This window comes from Oratosquilla oratoria, chromosome 22, assembly GCF_046742065.1.
Source record: "Oratosquilla oratoria isolate Oo_2021 chromosome 22, ASM4674206v1, whole genome shotgun sequence".
Lineage (NCBI taxonomy): Eukaryota > Metazoa > Arthropoda > Malacostraca > Stomatopoda > Squillidae > Oratosquilla > Oratosquilla oratoria.
Genome location: NC_134798.1, coordinates 58,192,592 through 58,206,691, shown reverse-complemented (window position 1 = coordinate 58,206,691; position 14,100 = coordinate 58,192,592).

The window sequence follows — 14,100 nt, the reverse complement described above, 5'->3', positions numbered from 1 at the left end:
TTCTGTAAATAGCTATCAAATCTCCTCTCTCTCTTCTTTGCTCTAGTGTCTGTAGTTTAAGTTTTTGTAGTCTCTCTTCATATGATAGTTTTGAGAGTGTTGGTGCCAGTTTAGTAATTGCTCTTTGTATTCTTTCAAGTTTTTTTATACATTTTTTTGTACTTGGTGACCATATCGTTGCTGCATATTCCAATCTTGGTCTTATCAGGGTGATTAGGATTTTCCTCACCATTTCTTCATCCAGGTATGTAAATGCCACTTTGATTGTTCTTATTAAATTATAAGTTTCTCCAAAAATCTTATTTATATGTTTCTCAGGTGACATATTATTCATAACAATGACTCCCAGGTCCCTCTCATTTTCTACTCTTTTTATTCCTTCTTCTCCCAAATTATATGATCCTGTTATTCTGTTTTTGCTTTTTCCAAATTCCATTATACTACACTTTTTTGTATTGAACTCCATCTCCCACTTCCTACTCCATTCTTGTACTTTATTTAGATCTCTCTGTAGTGATTCACAATCTTCTTCAGTTTTCACTCTTTTCAGTAATTTTGCATCATCTGCAAAGAAGCTCATATAGCTTTCAATTCCTTCATCCATATCATTAATATATATAGCAAACATTATTGGGGCCAGAACTGTTCCCTGCGGGACACCGCTTATTACTTCATTCCATTTTGAGTGCTGATCTCTTATCACTACTCTCATTTTTCTTTCTTGCAAAAAGTCTTCCATCCAATTTAGCAATTTACCTTGTATTCCTCCTTCATATTCTAATTTCTTAAGCAACTTCTTATGTGGTACTTTGTCAAAAGCTTTTTTTAGGTCTAGAAATGCACAATCAGCCCATCCATCTCTTTCTTGTATTATATCTATTAGCCTTGAATAGAAACATATTAAATTGGTGACGCATGATCGTCCTTGTCTGAATCCAAATTGCCTTGGATTTAGTACGTTGTTTTTTTCCAAGTATTTTACCCATCTACTTTTGATAATTCTTTCACATATTTTTGCTATTGTACTTGTTAGAGAGACTGGTCTATAGTTGGTAGGTTCTTCTTTATTTCCTCCTTTATATATAGGTACTATATTTGCTTTTTTCCAATCTTCTGGAACTTTTCCTTCTTTTAAGGAACTGCTTATTATGCTATGTATTTTGTCTGCCAGTTCATTCCTACATTCTTTCAGAATCCAGTTTGCTATTTCATCTGGCCCATGCGATTTTCTGACATCAAAATTACCCAAGTGTGTCAATATTTCATTCTTCGTTACTTCTATTTCTTCCATAGGGGGGGACTTTCTCTTTCCATTCAATCTCTTCAGATTGTATATTTTCCCTTGTAAACACTGATTTAAAATGTTTGTTCATAATTTCTGCCATTTCCATTTCCTCAGTGTATTCAACTCCTCCTTGTCTTAATTTCTCCAAGTCTTGTTTGTTTTTCAGTTTATTGTTTACAAATCTGTAGAATAGTTTTGGTTGATCTTTACACTTTTCTATAACATCTTTTTCATATTTTCTTTTTTCCTCTCTGCACTTTTGTACATATTCATTTCTATAACCAGTATATATTTTCCATTTTTCAGGTCTTCTGTCTTTTTTCCATCCGGTCCAGGCTTTGTCTCTTTTGTCTTTTAACTCCCTACAACTTTTGTTGTACCAGCATTTTACATATTCTTTTTCTTGTTTTTGTCTTGGGACATACTTTTCCACTCCTTCTTTGTAAATTTTTGTCAAAATATTCCATTTCTCTTCCACTGATGTTTCTTCTTTGTATATTTCTTCCCAGTTTTCTTGTTGGAAGAATTCTCTTATTTTATCAAAGTTTGTTTTTTCATACATCATTCTTCCTTTTCTATATTGTTCATTTCTTTTCATATATTTTTCTTCATTAAGTTCCAGTTCAATCAATATGTGGTCACTTTTACCTATTGGTGTTTTATATTCAATCTTGTCCACTATTCTAGGTTCAGATGTAATTATTAAGTCTAGCCTCGATGGTTCTTCTTCATTTCTATACCTAGTGTTCTCTTGTATCCATTGTGTCATTGAATGGTCAGTAATCATCTCAAGTAGAGCATTTCCCCATGAGTCATCACCACTCTTTACTGTCATTTCTTCCCAGCAGATTTCTTTGCAATTAAAGTCGCCCATCATAACTATTCTTCCTCCGTCTTCCATTATTTTAGTTAATGCTATCTTTGTGTCCTCTAACATACTTTTATGTTCACTCTCCTCCCATGAGGCTGTTTTCGGAGGCACATAATTGATCACAAATTTTCTGCTCTTCTTATCTCGGTCTTCCACTTCTATCATAATCATCTCTACTGTATTCTTTCCATATATGACACCTTTCACGTTTATATCCTTCTTTGTCAGGAACATAACTCCACCCCCTTGTTTTTTCTCTCTGTTTCTAATCCAATAATTGTATGTATCATGTCCTACACTGTTGGGTGGTAGTGGGCCTTTTAATTTTGTTTCTACAATTCCCATTATGTCCGGTTCTTTTTCTTTCAAATAATCATTCAGTTCATTCAATCCTGTTATCAATCCATCTATATTTGTGTAAGACACTCTTAGTTTTCTGCCACTTCCATTGTGTTCTCTGTTTCCCTTATGTTTTTCTTTAGTATGTCGAACTGCTTTATTTTCATGTTCACTACTCTCCAATAGAATCTCTCTTTCTCTGACTCCGTTCTTTCCTCGTTTTTTGCCTTAGCTTCAATTCTTTTCTGCTTTTCTGCCTCTCTTTCCTCCTTATTCATTTCTCTTTTTATCCATACCTTTTTATATTGATCATTTGTTGCTAGTTTCCCTGTCTTGGATAGAATTTTCTCTGCCGTTGTTTGTGACCTGAATTTAATCTTAATTGGTCTGGTCTTATCTGTACTATATTTTCCGAGTCTGAATTTTTCCTCAATTTCCTTTATAATTTCTGGTTCATCTTCCTGGACTAATTTTAATAAACTGCTTACCCTTTCATTTTCCTCCTTGATTCTTGCGGTTCTATCTGGGTTATGTTTCTCTTCCATTCCTAATATAATTATACATTTCTTTTTGTCAGCTAATTCTCTTACTATATTCTCCTTCTGTCTCATCACTTTAATAACTGAGTCTTCATTATGTTCTTTCAATTGCTGTTTGACTATGTCAGTGAATGAAACCTTATTCCCTTCTTGAGTTATTCTCCAATTTTTAGCTTCTGTAGCTATTTTCTCACTGTTTTCATTACTATTCTTCTTCAATTTCTCATTCTCCTCCTTTACATTTCCTAACTGTCTTTTTAGGTCCTCTACTTCTTCAGTTAAGTTTCTGTTAGCCTTCTCTAGTTGTTCCAATCTTTCAATTCTCTGGAAAATGGAGTTTACATTACCTAACTTACGTTCCAAGTCCTCGATCACCTTATCAACTCTCTCCTCTAGTCTTATCAGTCGGGGGGGGGGGGGTTGTGTCCCCCCCACCCTCTTTAAATCCCTGGAACATATTCTCGTCACTTTCTACTGTATTTCTCCTCTCTATACTTCTAATCTTTACATTTTTATTTGCCATTTCGTCATCCGGTGGTCGTTTCATGTTGACCTTACGCCCGTCTGCCTGGGCCAAGTCCTCCACATCCTCATTTCCTTCCATTTCCCCAGCAATCCCTCCCCTTCTCCTCTTTTCCTACTTACCTACTGCCTCACGAGCAATTTCCCCCCCCCCTGCAAATACAAAAAGGCACTTCTCTTTGCGTTGGTATCCACAATCTGCACTTTTCTTCAGAGCGTTCTTCAAGCCGTCCGTTCGTTGAAAGTGTGTGTGTGTGTGTGTGTGTGTGTGTGTGTTGTGTTGTATTCACCTAGTTGTATTTTACGGGACGAGAGCTATGCTCGTTGTGACCCGTTTTCGTATCTCTCCACATCCAATCTATTTTTGAACTCTAGTATAGTTCTGGCATTCACTGTTTCGCTGTTTAGATTGTTTCAGATATCGATCACTCTGTGCGGGAAACTTTTTTTTTCAGGTCTCTTCTGTAACTGTCCTTCTTTAGCTTTTTATCGTGTCCTCTTGTTTCTCTCTTGTCCCATTTCAATTGGTCATCTCTATCGAGAACTTCCATCCCTTTCATAATTCTGAAGATGGTCAGCAGGTCGTCTCTTTCCCTTCTCTCCTCCAATGTTGACAGCTGCAATTTCTCAAATTGTTCACGTGTCAAATTTGATAGTGTGGGTGCCATCTTTGTCGCCGCTCTTTGGATTCTTTCTAATTTCTTTGTGCTTTTCTTTTGTGCTTGGTGCCAACATTGATATAGCATATTCTAATTTCGGTGTGTGTGTATGTGTGTGTCATTGTGACAAATGGAAATTAGCTCCACCGTAAGGACTCGAACCCTTGTCTTAGCGACTGATTGCCATGAAGCAAAGGCTGGCTCAAAGCTATCGTCTTTGCTTCATAACAAGCAGTCGACAAGGTAGAGGTTCGAGTTCCCTCGGTGGAGCTAATTTCCATATTATATATATATATATATATATATATATATATATATATATATATATATATATTGTACAACACTGAATGGGTCCCAGTAAATAGAGATACATTTTTATCAACCACAATGCACTTTAATTCTAAGCCATCTACATTGGGAGACCTGTGGAGGCAACGCGTTTCAATTTCTGCATGCTGCCTCCATGGATCTCCGGATGTAGATGGTTTAGAATTAAAGTGCATTGTGGTTAGAAAAAAAAAAAATATTTTTATCGGCTGAAAGAAACCTGCACAGCGAAGCTATAGCGATAATCCCATACCACACTCCTGGTCATATGGCCATTTCCCGAAGGTTGAGTGTGGTTTGAATTTTCCGCCAAAATCATCGGAAATTTAAAATTCCCGGCTCTGTGCAGGCATGCGCATTGTCGACCCCACCTCCCCCTCCCTATCCCCTCCCTTCTTACCCGGCTAGCTCGAGCCGGGCGTCGCGTCACTTAGATCGCGGAAACGGGACGGAGTGGTTAACTCGCTGCCCACATGGGAGCAGGCGGTCCCGTTTCCTGCTGGTTAATCGTCTGTTAGTTTTATCGCTTTCCCCTTGGCTGTTGGTTTGTCCCATTCTTCGACTTTGATTTTATACGAGCACAATCCGTCCCCGTCTTCGAGCCGTCCCTGGTAAACAACCCGGGTCCTCTCGGAGGACAGGGGACGTGTCTTATGGTACGGAGTGTGGCGCCCCCCAGGGTCATCAGGCCTCTCGGCAGCGCCATACCTCTGACCATCATCGGTCCTCTATTGCCTCACGGTTTGTATCAGGCCCTAGGCGTAGACTTTGACCATATACGATCGCAATCCGTCCCCGTCTTCAGGCCGTCCGTGGTAAGAACCCGGGCCTCTCGGAAGACAGGGGGACGTGTCTTATGGTACGGAGTGTGGCGCCCCCCAGGGTCATCAGGCCTCTCGGCAGCGCCATACCTCTGACCATCATCGGTCCTCTATTGCCTCACGGTTTGTTTCAGGCCCTAGGCGTAGACTTTGACCATATACGATCGCAATACGTCCGTCTCCAGGCCGTCCATGGTAAGAACCCGGGCCTCTTTGAAGACAGGGGGACGTGTCTTATGGTACGGAGTGTGGCGCCCCCCAGGGTCATCAGGCCTCTCGGCAGCGCCATACCTCTGACCATCATCGGTCCTCTATTGCCTCACGGGTTGTATCAGGCCCTAGGCGTAGACTTTGACCATATACGATCGCAATACGTCCCCGTCTCCAGGCCGTCCGTGGTAAGAACCCGGGCCTCTTTGAAGACAGGGGGACGTGTCTTATGGTACGGAGTGTGGCGCCCCCCAGGGTCATCAGGCCTCTCGGCAGCGCCATACCTCTGACCATCATCGGTCCTCTATTGCCTCACGGTTTGTATCAGGCCCTAGGCGTAGACTTTGACCATATACGATCGCAATACGTCCCCGTCTCCAGGCCGTCCGTGGTAAGAACCCGGGCCTCTTTGAAGACAGGGGGACGTGTCTTATGGTACGGAGTGTGGCGCCCCCCAGGGTCATCAGGCCTCTCGGCAGCCCCAAACCTCCGGTCATCAATGGTCCTCTAACAGCCTCATAGCTTGCTTCGTCAGGCCCTAGGCGTAGACTTTGACCTTATACGATCGTAATCCGTTCCCCATACGTCTTCGGGTCGTCCGCGGTAAGAACCCGGGCCTCTCAGAAGACAGGGGGACGTGTCCTATGGTACGGAGGGGGTGCCCCCGAGGGTCATCAGGCCTCTCGGCAGCCCCATACATCCGACCAATAATGGTCCTCTAACGCCTTAATGGCTCCCTTTGTGAGGCCCTAGGCGTAGACTTTGACCTTTTCCACTCGTAATCCGTTCCCCATACGTCTTCGAGTCGTCCGTGGTAAGAATCCGGGCCTCTTGGAGGACAAGGGGACGTGTCCTATGATACGGAGGGTGACGCCCCGAGGGTCATCAGGCCTCGGCAGCCCCATACCTTCGACCAATAATGGTCCTTTAACGCCTTATAACTTTCTTTGTCAGGCCCTAGGCGTAGACTTTGACCTTTTCACTCGTACTCCGTTCCCCATACGTCCTCAAGTCGTCCGTGGTAAGAACCCGGGCCTCTTGGAGGACAAGGGGACGTGTCCTATGATACGGAGGGTGACGCCCCGAGGGTCATCAGGCCTCGGCAGCCCCATACCTTCGACCAATAATGGTCCTTTAACGCCTTATAACTTTCTTTGTCAGGCCCTAGGCGTAGACTTTGACCTTTTCACTCGTACTCCGTTCCCCATACGTCCTCAAGTCGTCCGTGGTAAGAACCCGGGCCTCTTGGAGGACAAGGGGACGTGTCTTATGATACGGAGGGTGGCTCCCCGAGGATCATCAGGCCTCGGCAGCCCCATACCTCCGAGCTTCAATGGTCTTCTAACGCCTCACGGCACCACCCTCCTTCCAGGTTTCTTAAAAAAAAAAAAAAAATCACCACCCAGTCCTTCTCATGAGCCACAGCCAACCTCTTATCAACTTCACTTGGCTTGAGTTTAAAGATGACTTACCTGATGTTCCACCCCCAAGTAAAACACAAAAGAACTTTAGACTTAGGGAGTCTAGTGTTAGTTAAAATGAGTATAAATTAGTTCAAAGAAACTACAATCATTTAGTGTAATGAGAAGAGGAAAATCAGTTTTAAATAGTACAGTTTAAGTTGGCGCAAGGTGCTAGGTATTACATAAATAAAATGCCTTGACCTTGAAAAAAAAAAACGCGCACTGTGACTCAGGTCGAAATGGACATGACTTTTCCTATTCAACTTAAGCTAATCTATAGTCATGATGGTCAAGAACTTTACCATGTTAAAATTAATTTCAACGCTCACTGACTCAGGTCGAAATGACCATGACTTTTCCTCTTCAACTTGAGCTAATCTACAGTCATGATGGTCGAGAATTTTACCATGTTAAAATTAATTTCGACGCTCACCGTGACTCAGGTGGAAATGGACATGACTTTTCCTATTCAACTTGAGCTAATCTACAGTCATGATAATCGAGAATTTTACCATGTTAAAATTGATTTCGACGCTCACTGTGACTTAGGTCGAAATGACCATAACTTTTCCTATTCAACTTAAGCTAATCTGTAGTCATGATGGTCAAGAATTTTACCATGTTAAATTAATTCAACGCCCACTGTGACTCAGGTCGACATGAACATGACTTTTCCTATTCAACTTAATTTAATCTACAGTCATGATGGTCGAGAATTTTACCATGTTAAAATTAATTTCGACGCTCACTGTGACTTAGGTCGAAATGAACATGACTTTTCCTATTCAACTTAAGCTAATCTAGAGTCATGATGGTCAAGAATTTTACCATGTTAAACTAATTCAACGCCCACTGTGACTCAGGTCAACATGAACATGACTTTTCCTATTCAACTTAATTTAATCTACAGTCATGATGGTCGAGAATTTTACCATGTTAAAATTAATTTCGACGCTCACTGTGACTTAGGTCGAAATGAACATGACTTTTCCAATTCAACTTAAGCTAATCTGTAGTCATGATGGTCAAGAATTTTACCATGTTAAACTAATTCAACGCCCACTGTGACTCAGGTCAACATGAACATGACTTTTCCTATTCAACTTAATTTAATCTACAGTCATGATGGTCAAGAATTTTACCATGTTAAAATTAATTTCGACGCTCACTGTGACTTAGGTCGAAATGAACATGACTTTTCCTATTCAACTTAATTTACTCTACAGTCATGATGGTCCAGAATTTTACCATGTCAAAATTTATTTCAACGCTCACTGTGACTCAGTGATGTCACGGTATGATAAGATGACGTCATTGTGCGATAAATTGACGTCACCATGTAGTCCTATGACGTCAATTTGTGTCCCTGTGACGTCACGAGACGATCCTATGGCGCCATGATCAATCTGGTGACGTCACAGTATAATCACATGATGTCACTAGGTATTAAACATATAGAAGTCCGCTAGTGGGTGATGAGACGTCACAAATTGCCATAGCACACTATTGGATGAAGACGCTCGCCACGGGCTTCGAGGACTTCCCGCGGGAAGACTTGGGGTGAGTTGGATACATACCGAGGGTCCAGGCCCGTCTTCGTGGGAGACGCTCAGGGAACGTCTTCACCCAGGACGAAGCCTCTTGACTAACGCCCACGGACGAGGTCGCTCGGAAACGAACTTGGCCTCGCATACTCCCTTTCGGTTTCTCGCTTACCCCGAGGATCTTCACGAAACTAGTGAGAGTGGTAGGCGTACGTTGGACGGAAGCAAGCGCCTCCACACTCATGTTCCTAGACGGCTAGTTGATGCATTTGCCCACCGGGGAGGGTGCATCGGCCGACATCTCAGTGGCTCTGAGTGTGTTGGCGGACGTGGAGTTCGGGGTGGACTGGGACGGGTCTGCCCTTGCTCCCACACAGAGACTTTATTGGCTCGGGATTGAGTGGGACACAGTCAGCGTCCTTCGGGTGCTCCCCTGCGCCAAAAGAGCGTGCTTCTCTCACACGTCCTCCCTCCTTCGGTGGCGGGGGGGGGGGGTTGCCTCAACTTCGCGACCCCGGCCCTTCCACTGAGCCGCTTGGGGCGCCGACGGCCGGTACGGGAGGTCGACAGGAACCTACTGCTTCTCCCGCGTGACCTGCCCGGGCCGATACCCTCAGCACTCCACAGGTTGTTGCGTCCCTGGCTTCGGTCGGGGGCCCTACGCCGGTCGCTCTATCCAGGTTTCAAGAGATCTACGTAGTGTAGCAACTACGCCCACAAGTGTTCGAGTCGTTCTCCCTCCGCTACGGCACCCCAGAGGTGGACCTGTTTGCCTCCCCAAACACGACCCAGCATCCCCTTTACCTCACCTGCATCCAAAGGACACGCACAGGAGGCCCAGACGCCTTCATGGAGGACTGGAACAGCTGGAGGTACGTATTCATTTTCCTCCTCCAGCGACACTAGTCCTCCTGAAGGTGATGCAGACCCTCAGATCCTTCAAGGGTCAGGTCCTCCTGATAGCTCCCTACTGGCTAATCCAGCCGTGGTTCGGGGAGCTAATGAGATGGGGCCCTTCTCCCCTTCTACTGGGGTCAGCCTGCCTAGCCAACAGCCTTACCGCGCCTCTCCAAGCGTCACTCCAACTTGATAATTGGAGTTTCTACGGGGAGCTCTCAGCCAACTCTTCTCTACAGAGGCAGCAGACAAGATGCTCAGAGCTCACCTTCCGTCCTCAGTGCGGCAGTGTGGGTCCTGCTGACGGAGATTCCGGAACTGCCTTTGGAGACGCGCGATGGTGACCATCTCCGCCAGCATGGTCTCGGACTTCCTGACTTGGCTGGCTACCTCCACCAACAGGGCACCGGCGACTATCTTGCCTCACTATACAGCCCTCACTGATCCGCTACTCTTTGGCATGAACATCCGAGTGCCACAGAGGGCGTGAACCCTCCTAATGAAGGAGATCAGCGCCTCGAGAGAGCCGAGACATCAACCGGTCCTGGCCTGGTCCTTGCATCGTGTTCTGCAGCACCTGGCGTTCGAAAGGGCCATTATGGAGGAAGAACACTTCCCTCGACGCGTCGCCTTTCTACTCGCCTTGACTACGGACTACAGGGCTTCACAGCTGGCGGCAATCACCCGCCACCCGTCCGTCTCCAAACTGGAGAAGGACAGCTCGGCCCTAACCCTCTCTCCATCACCAACATTCCTGGCCAGGAACGGCCGAGCGGACGATATGATCGGCCCTCTCAGAATACAATCCTTCCGGGAGGGAGGACGCCCACATCCACTGCGCCCGGTCCGTGCGTTCGAAGACTACGTGGACCACACGGAAGAGATTTCTGAGGATCATCTCTTCTACAACTCGAAATTTAGGATTCCCCTAACCCCGAGGTCCCGGGCGCACCTGCCCTTCCGCTTTTTGGGAGAGAGCCGACCCGGGCCATGCCCCGCACGCCCACAGCATCAGGGACTTTGTGGCATCGCTGGAGTTTCTCCGCACCCACTCTGTGGAGCGGGTGCGGGACCTAGGGACTGGACATCGACGACTCCCTTGGGGACACGGTGTCTCTATCACTCGGTCGCCCCTGTCCCATGTGTCGCCATGGAAACGGCTCCACCCCTCTCATCTCATAAAAGTGGAGGGGGCAAAGGGCGACCGAGGAGTGGGGAGGGGCCAGGAACCGTTGAACAGAATACAAATTTCGTATTATTTACGCATTGTGTGAACAGTGCAATGTTGTGCATGTCACATTCTTCGGCGTGGGTACTTGACGTTTCTTTCTCCCCTCTACTGAGTGATAAAATGAATAAGTCTCCCATAGGAAAGACGCACGTAATAACGGTTTGATTCAGGCTTCACCTCTCCTCCCACCTGTCCTCGTCTCATGCATAGCTTCGCTGTGCAGGTTTCTTTCAGCCGATAATATTTCTTTGTCGCGGCTCGTGCCGCTTAAATTCTTCTTATCGGCTTAAGAAACCTGCACAGATTTAGGGTCCCTCCCTCCTCCCACAGGCGAAGCCTTCATTTCTCATTGAAGTGACGCGACGCCCGGCTCGAGCTAGCCGGGTAAGAAGGGAGGGGATAGGGAGGGGGAGGTGGGGTCGACAATGCGCATGCCTGCACAGAGCCGGGAATTTTAAATTTCCGATGATTTTGGCGGAAAATTCAAACCACACTCAACCTTCGGGAAATGGCCATATGACCAGGAGTGTGGTATGGGATTATCGCTATAGCTTCGCTGTGCAGGTTTCTTAAGCCGATAAGAAGAATTTAAGCGGCACGAGCCGCGACAAAGAAATAATATATATATATATATATATATATATATATATATATATATACATACATATATATATATATATATATATACATATATATATATATATATATATATATATATATATATATATATATACACATTTTATTCGCTTTCTATACAATTGATTTAGCTCAGTGATGCATGAAAACCAAGCAAATATGTCTATCATGGTTGTTGCATTTACAGTTTTGTTGAAAAAGATATTGTAATTGTTAGGGAACCATTGCTTATAAAAGTATCCTGTTTTTAGTGAGTAGTATCCAAGCCTTCCGATGGGACGAGTTTGTGGAATTAAAGCATATCATCATATCAACAACGAAAGATATATCGTTTGAATAGCATTGATACATATATGAAGTACGTAAATATAAAGAATAATAGTACTTTTTCACTGAAAATGTCCAACAAATTAAATAAATCATATAATAATTTTATACTGGCCTAATTTTCTGCACTGAGCTAAGAAAACTGTATAGAAAGCGGGTTATGAGTAATTTGTTTATCGGTAAAATGGATACAGCAGCATTTTTTCTTTTTCTTTTTCAAACTGGCAGCACTATCCAAGGCGCACGTTACCTGAGGAGTACCTTAATTAAATACGAATATATTTTGTTGCAAGATGCGTGTGTAACCAATACGAGAGATGGTGTCTGGTATATAATGAAAAAGATAATTTTGGATCCCCAATCATTTATATACGGATAAGTTGCATTCCCCAGAAACTATCTTCAGGGCCGCCTGAGCGTGTATGGGACCCTTTGGAGTCCGTCAGACTTCCGGAGTCTGCCAGTCGGTCAAAATTTCACGAAGATCTTTAGGGATCCGACTCAGTCTGTCGGAGTCCGTTTCGGTAGCAGTTTGTCAGTCTGAATCTGTTTGATTTTATCAGAATCAGTCAGAATATGTCGGAGTCCTTCAGAGTCTGTTGGAATCTTCGGAGACTGACGGAATCTGTTAAACTCCAGTAGGTCTCTGTCGATTTTTTCCCCGATAATTCGATGGTATTATTTCTAAAAGTATATATATTTTTAAGTTAAGCCGTGGCTCCATTGTAACGAATTTTATTCCCTTTATTTTCACTTTCCATTTCAGGGGACTTTGCTATATCTGATTATAGAAAAGCAAACTGTTAGAATTTGAGTCATATTTGGAGAACCCGTTAATTTCCTCTGTATCAAAGTTGATACCATTTAGAAACTTTATTCTGGCTAATACACACGATTTTGTTTTACTCGGAGAAACCTCCTGGTCAAGGGAAATATAACTTATTGACGACACTATAACCCATTAGTTCTTACTATGCCAAATTTGATATATTCAAGGATTCTGTTCTACTTAATGTCAGACGAGTTTGCTGAAATTAGAGGCACATCTCTGTGCATGTGTGTGTGTGTGTGTGCGTACATAGAACACATCTCTGCAAGTTCCATTAGTAACAAAGAACTTTGGCATATACTGTATGCACCATACGAAACAGCACAATTAAGTGCTCTATGGTGTATGAGTCAGTATTACGAGAATTTATCAAATATACAATTACTGTATGAAATGCAGCTATCAAGACTATTAGAAATTATCTTATTGATAAAAGAAAACTTGCTTTGAGGCCTTGAAACATTAGCGCTCTTGACTATTCTGCTGAAGATTTTGAAATATTAAATTTCTAATTGTGAAGCAAAGCAAACCTTTAGTGCTGAAAACGAATGTTGTAGTGAAATACTCAAAAAGAGAGAATTGTCATGATGTTTTGATGACTTCCAAAGTAAAATTGGAGATGATTTGTAAGAGATTCTTTAAAGAGCCGTTGGACACTCTCGTCGAAGATTGCTGGATCGAGCTACAGGAGAGAGGCTGGGCAGTCGTCGAAACCAAATTCTTCAAAGACGTTGTTCCTAGAATGTATATATACAGTTGGTCCTTTTTTACTATCATTTTCCTTCTTGTTTAAGATTATCTGTATGTTTTCTGAACCTTCGGGACATAACTGTGTGAAGGACGTAAAACCGGAGATCTTTCCTTTGGTCTCTGATGTCAAGGTTCCTGTAAAACTTCCTGACCACTTTGCTAAATTCGACGAGATATGTGTCATGGCTCTTGAATTCGAGGTGTAGCCGGGCTCTCTTCCTGTGGCCCCCCTCTTCTGTGCGTTTCCTCTTCCTGATGTTTGTTGGTTCTCTGTGCTCCATGCTGGCGTCCGAAGGAAACTGCTCCCACCGAGCCGAGGGTCCGTTGAGCGCCCGCCTCTTGGTCTTGATGAGATCTTCGGCCTCCCAGATTCTTCGGCTCGTCGTCGTCGGAGGCGGATCGTGTCCAACCTCTCTCCGGCTGATGCCTGCCCTCTCCTCTCGCTCAATCAAGCTCAATATGTTTAGTTATTTCATTATGCTTGGTCAATGGGTGTGCATGAGTATAATAATGATCATAATCATTGAGAGAATATAAACAATTATTGTTATTTACATATATATATATATATATATATATATATATATATATATATATAAATTCACATACATACGACTCGGTGGCGCGATTGGTAGAGTCCCGACTGTCACAACGGTGGTCCGGGTTCAAATCCTGCCCAGGGCTGAAATAATTTCAGTGTCGCTGCGCTTCGAGTCGGTACTCCAACTCGTGGGCGGGGAGTTGAGTGTGTGTGTGCGTGTAAGGTCACAGCATTATATAAGAACATAATAATGAAGGAGACTGCACGAGACCATAAGGCCTATACTAGGCAGCTCCGTATCCATCACCA